This window comes from Xenopus tropicalis, chromosome 5 (assembly GCF_000004195.4).
Source record: "Xenopus tropicalis strain Nigerian chromosome 5, UCB_Xtro_10.0, whole genome shotgun sequence".
Lineage (NCBI taxonomy): Eukaryota > Metazoa > Chordata > Amphibia > Anura > Pipidae > Xenopus > Xenopus tropicalis.
Window position 1 is genome coordinate 154,533,684 of NC_030681.2, and position 6,306 is coordinate 154,539,989.

Here is a 6,306-nt window from a genome sequence, read left to right on the forward strand (position 1 = left end):
CAAAGGCAATCTTGCATATGAACACAGGTTATGGGAATATATATACATGTATACACATAGGTCTATTTTTATATTAACATTATTACACATCCGTATATACATAGATGTATGTGTATAGATAGAGATATATACTATCTATATACGTAATTAAGCCTGTGTGTCAAACGTGTGTGTGTGTAAACATACATACACACATACACACACATATACACACATACATAGACAGACAGTTAGCAGCACATGCCAGGACTTTGCAAAAAAATGAAAGGTTTATTTGAAAAAAAAAGGTCCAACGTTTCGAGCACTAACGGTACTCTTCCTCAGGGACAAACCAAAAGACTGTGTCCAACCACCCCCCCTAAATACCCAACCACAGAAAAATGGCACCAAAATATAGTAGATTGTAACCATGGTAACCAATATAAACAAAAAATGCTAGTACGTAAAAAAGCAAGTAGTGATCAAATCAGACAAGTACCATAATCTAACAAATGAATCATGGGTAAATGAATAGTTGCAAAACATGATTGAAGTGGTGTATACAATGTAACTATAGACAGGAGATTATGAGGCGGCTATCTGACAGCGCCACCTATCGCAAACTTGACAGGGATCCCACTTGGGCTTTCAAACAAATTATTGATACCTCGTTACAGTGTGGCCTGAACAGTGACTACATTAATACAGATACTTTGAATTTTTTTTATACCTTGCCGAAAATTCCCAAGAGTCTGACTTACACCACCAGGACGACCCATCGCGAGTGCAAGAGACTCACTACTCCAACCACTCTATGTATGTGGATCATGTCTTACAGTCCCTTGTTAAGGACCTTTGCACATATATCCAGGACACTGGTGACCTACTACGTAAACTACAGGGGCTTTATCCTCTACCTACAGGGACCGAACTTGCAACAATGGATGTTTCTTTCCTTTACACGATGATACCAATCGAGGGGGGTTTAGTGAACATCAAAATCTTCTTAACCACCCAGACAAGGACAGACCACCCACGAAATTTCTTCTGTCTCTCCTTGATCACCGCTTCACAATTAGAATTTTCACACTATTAGCAGATCAAAGGGACCAACATACTTTTGTGGACTGGCACACAAGCAATTTAATACCATGATTAACTGAACCAGCTGCCTTCTTCAATGCTTCATGGCACACATTGATGATCTCTCCACCTCTTTCCTCGACTTAACACTAAAGTGAACAACTCAACACTCCAGGAAAGAAATGGATTGCAACGGGGTCAGGTATGGCTTTGTGGGAGACATGCTGGGGGGGGAATTGCTGCTGAAGGGATATGCTGGGGGACAGGTATGGGCTTTGTGGGAGACAAGCTGGGGGGAATTGCTGCTGAAGGGAATCGCTGGAGGTCAGGTATGGGCTTTGTGGGAGACAAGCTGGGGGGAATTGCTGCTGAAGGGAATCGCTGGGGGTCAGGTATGGGGGGATGGCTGCTGAAGGGATATGCTGGGGGTCAGGTATGGGCTTTGTGGGAGACAAGCTGGGGGGGATGGCTGCTGAAGGGATATGCTGGGGGTCAGGTATGGGCTTTGCGGGAGACAAGCTGGGGGGAATTGCTGCTGAAGGGAATCACTGGGGGACAGGTATGGGGGGAATGGCTGCTGAAGGGATATGCTGGGGGTCAGGTATGGGCTTTGTGGGAGACACGCTGGGGGGATGGCTGCTGAAGTAGAAAATGCTGGGGGACAGGTATGGGCTTTGTGGGAGACACGCTGGGGGGAATGGCTGCTGAAGTAGAAAATGCTGGGGGACAGGTATGGGCTTTGTGGGAGACACGCTGGGGGGAATGGCTGCTGAAGTAGAAAATGCTGGGGGACAGGTATGGGCTTTGTGGGAGACACGCTGGGGGGATGGCTGCTGAAGTAGAAAATGCTGGGGGACAGGTATGGGCTTTGTGGGAGACACGCTGGGGGGAATGGCTGCTGAAGGGATATGCTGGGGGTAAGGTATGGGGCTGATTGAGGGAAAGGCCGTGTGATTTAAAACCTCTAAGCCATTATTTGGAATATATACTGTTAGTATTGTGCTATTTGTTATTCATATCTTTATATATTCTTCATTTTTTAGATTATGGCACCAAAGAAGCTAATTATGTCGAGTGAACATCACCCAGAATCACAAAGAACAAAGATGGTCAGTGTATACTTATCTAAATCTATATCTATAAATCTATATATCTACTTATTAAAAATTATTTTCAGCACTGATTCAGGCCACTTGCTCTAACTTTTCTTACAGAAAGCTTCACACATAGTAATACTCACTGTTACCGACACTAGTTTTTCATAATTCTGGCATTCTGTCCTGATATAAAGTTCACAGAGTGCCCATTATTAGTGCTGTTGTGACACGGCTCTTTATAGATATACTCCATTCCCACCATTCCCTACTCCAGCAGAGTTCGCACATTCACACACCCCACTTTGTGTGCACTTTGTAATTCAGTGAATAGCAGATAATTTCAAACAGAATTTTCCTTGTTGCACATCTGAATTAGTTCAGACTAACCTGTGTTTTTATTTTTTTTCCTGTTATAAAGCAATCCCAAGGGCACGTTGACCCCACATGTTTTGGCAATGAGCCTGTCCGAGACACACAGACTGTACGTCGCTAAAGCCCGAGAACAGAAAATCGAGTCGGGACAACTACGTGGTGTAGAGGTGGGAATTGCATGCCAATGAAGACAGAAGAAGAATCCTACTGTTGCATGGAGCTATCAAATGTCAACAAGAAATATCTACTAGATGGTTGCATCTGCCATAGCAGAAAATTTAGGAGACAATGGGGCCGATTCACTAAAGTGCGATAAAACGCACGCTATTTATAAAAAATTTTGCATCTAAAATTTGCTGACAACGCACGATTCACTATAAGCACCCTTGCGTTATATTACGCGCGATACAGCATGCGATATTTTAGTTGCGAAAATTCTACGTGCACTAAATAACGCGCGCGAAACGCGTGCGCTACTTTTCGCACGTGCGCCAATAAAAGCACAGCGGTAACGCATGCGTGCTAATTAGCGCACGCAATTGCCATGCGACTTGACGCACGCACCAGCATAAAACTGGCGCCATTTTGCACATTTGCCCTGGGAGAGCACAGAAGTGCTAGAGATTGTTTTTTGGGTGATATTAATATTGATTTTGATATTGATATAGTTATGGCAAGCAAAAAACAGGTTGCTAAGAGGACGGAGCACATTGAAACACCTGTGGTGTCAGCCAGCTCTGGCACTGATGCAGAAGAGGTGCCCCTTTATCAAGGCAGCCCTGATGTATCTGAGGGTACAGAGTACCAGCCCCAGGAGGCGAGTGGAGAGAGCGAGGAGGTTCCCCCCACCTCATCATCTGGGAAGAGGAAGGAGACAGCAGGAGGGGAGGCTTCGCCAGTTCAAATTCTCAGGAGAAATTGATAGGGGCAACAATGAGTAACAAAAAGTGACTGCGTTAAGGCTTGCTTATTGGAGACAACACAATAAAACCATTTGTATATTTTCTTTAGATCAGGAACTGGAGGTGGCCCTTCTAAGCGGGTCCATTACACCCAGTATGAGGAGCTGCTGCTGCCTTTCCTACACCGGGAGAGTGCGAGGTGTCTCTGGCACCTTTGATACAGACCAGAATGTTGGCCAAGGTAGGTATAATGACAGTAATACAAGTGTATTTACTCTTGCAGAGAAGCTTAAGATTAAGGTTAAACAATCTTTTCTCCAACAGATTCATCCCCACCTGGGCCAAGCAGGCGCAGACAAACGGCATCTGCTCCCATTCCAGGTATTATTCTTAACAAATTTGGGTCGACCTGTGTTTAGTGTTAGGCTTGTGCAGTAGCATAATAATGAATTGTGTGTGTGTATATTGCAACTGTTTCAGTTCCAGGAGTGCGGTGTATTGCTAATAAGATAGGGGTGTTATTTGTCAAGTGTGCCTTGCTGGGTTAGGTGCAGTCAGTTCATCTTGTACTTTTGGACAGTCAGTCTTTTCAAATTGATTTTACCTTTTTGCCTCATTTGGAATGAATCAATGTCCACAAATATTTGTCAAAATAAACTTGGTCATGTTTTAACAAAACAGAAAACATTGTCCATAAAGTTTGTCTGGCATCATGAACATATGAATATAATCCAAAATTAAATAAAGTTTCTTATTTTTTTCCCAAAGGTGGACACTCCTTGTGTGGGCTCTACTCCCCACAGCACCATCCTGCAATTGAAGGAGAAACATTTAGTGGGGAGGAAAGTGAGAGAGGGTCCCACGTCGGTGGCAGCGACGTGGCCTTCTCCTCAGATGAGAAGCTGGCCAACATTCCCCAGCAGCAGCTCCAACCCAGCCCACCGGAGAGAATGTGGCCCCCAGGGAACAGGATAAAAATAGGTTCCACAAATCCCTAATCTGGTACCACAAAGCGCTAATGAGAAAAATGGACCAACTGCATGTTGACTTGTGTGTGGCCACTAACGTCTACAATGCAGGTCAGGCACGGCAAGCCGCACACGAGTCTGTAATGCTAAACCTCTATCAAGACAGCGAGGCACGAAGGGCACAACATGAGGCTAAGATGGTGAGCCTCCAGCAGGCCAGACATCAAAGTCAATCCCAACATGAGGCTGCCATGTTGAGCCTGCAGGAGGAGCAGGTAGAGCTTAAAAAAGTTAAAAACTGGCTCTGTTGGCTGAACAAAATGCTGCACCAAAGCCAACAGAGCCCACAAGCTCTACCAGCGCAGCTCCCCCTCCTGCAGGTTCAACAAGGCAGCTTCATAAGAGAAAATAAATTGGGCACGGTGCAATTAGAGATTTGTGGAACCTTTTCTTTGGCCTATTTTTTTTTTCTTTCTTGCCAGGTGTTAAACCTGTTAAAAAAAATATTTGGGAAGTGTTCCCTGAAAATAAATATTTTTTTTTTGGGGGGGGGGGGGGGGGGGGGAAGTTGTTTCTTGTGTATGGGATTAAAGATTGTAGGTACTTACAGGCAAAATAACCCGTTATAATTACAGATGCATGTACAGGTAACTCTTCAGAGAGGGGATATCTGAAACTCACAGAGGTGGGAATGCTGTGGGGTTACTCTGATAGGATTACCAAAGTATCATGCAACTCAGAGACAGGTGTTACTTGTTAGAGTTGCATGAATGGATGTGTGAAGAGTTCTGAAACTGCCGGGGTACAGATGTTAGAACAGCTTTGTATGTAGCAGACAGATGGTGTCGAAGGCCCCCGCCTCTGTTTAGGGATGGTTTCTCCACTTTAACATGAATGGCCTCTTTTACACCTCTTTCAAACCAGCGGTCTTTGTGCAAAATTTGGACATTGCTATTTTCAAAGAAGTGTCCCATGTCTTTTATGTGTAGAAATACAGCAGAGTCCTGGCCTGTAGAATTCGCCCTCCTACATTGAGCCATTTGCTTAGAGAGCAGTTGCTTTGTCTCCCCAATGTAAAGGTCTGTGCACTCCTCGCTACACTGTAGCCTGTACATTCAGGATAAAAGTTCCCATACCGGTAATAAAAAACAAAACAAAAAAACTGTATACTCTTACTGTATGTTACTAAAAACATTGATAAAGTGCACAACAATTAGTGTCATAAGCCATATCTTCAGCAAAATAGTCACGTGCGCTTAGAAACTTTTTCTTAGAAAGTTAAAAATTTTCCCTTTGGATCTGGAAACTTGATCGTATACCTGTACCATCCTGTGTGGTTCCTGAAATAAGAAGCAATTATCCAGAATGCTGGGGACCAAGGGTATTCCAGATAAGGGGTCTTTCCATAATTTGGATCTCCATACCTTAACTCTACTAAAAAATCAATAAAACATTAAACCCAATAGGATTGTTTTGCATCCAATAAGGGGTAATTATATCTTAGTTGGGATCAAGTACAGGTACTGTTTTATTATTACAGAGAAAAGGGAATCATTTAACCATTAAATAAACCCAATAGGGCTGTTCTGCCCCAATAAGGGGTAATTATATCTTAGTTGGGATCAAGTACAGGTACTGTTTTATTATTACAGAGAAAAGGGAATCATTTAACCATTAAATAAACCCAATAGGGCTGTTCTGCCCCCAATAAGGGGTAATTATATCTTAGTTGGGATCAAGTACGGGTACTGTTTTATTATTACAGAGAAAAGGAAATCATTTAACCATGAAATAAACCCAATAGGGCTGTTCTGCCCCCAATAAGGGGTAATTATATCTTAGTTGGGATCAAGTACAGGTACTGTTTTATTATTACAGAGAAAATGGAATCATTTAACCATGAAA

General features: G+C 43.3%; 1 long non-coding RNA gene across 2 annotated transcripts; it reads left to right on the forward strand.

Annotated features, from left to right (window-relative positions):
* The first annotated feature begins 339 nt into the window (after positions 1–339).
* Positions 340–5,075, forward strand: LOC108644720. Of its 2 annotated transcripts, XR_004222875.1 has the most exons (6): positions 340–795; positions 903–1,264; positions 2,106–2,171; positions 2,578–3,674; positions 3,758–3,814; positions 4,202–5,075. It is a non-coding gene; the product is annotated as an uncharacterized LOC108644720 (long non-coding RNA). The 2 variants fall into 2 exon arrangements; XR_001923293.2 differs by having other exon boundaries at positions 340–1,264.
* Positions 5,076–6,306: the final 1,231 nt, after the last annotated feature.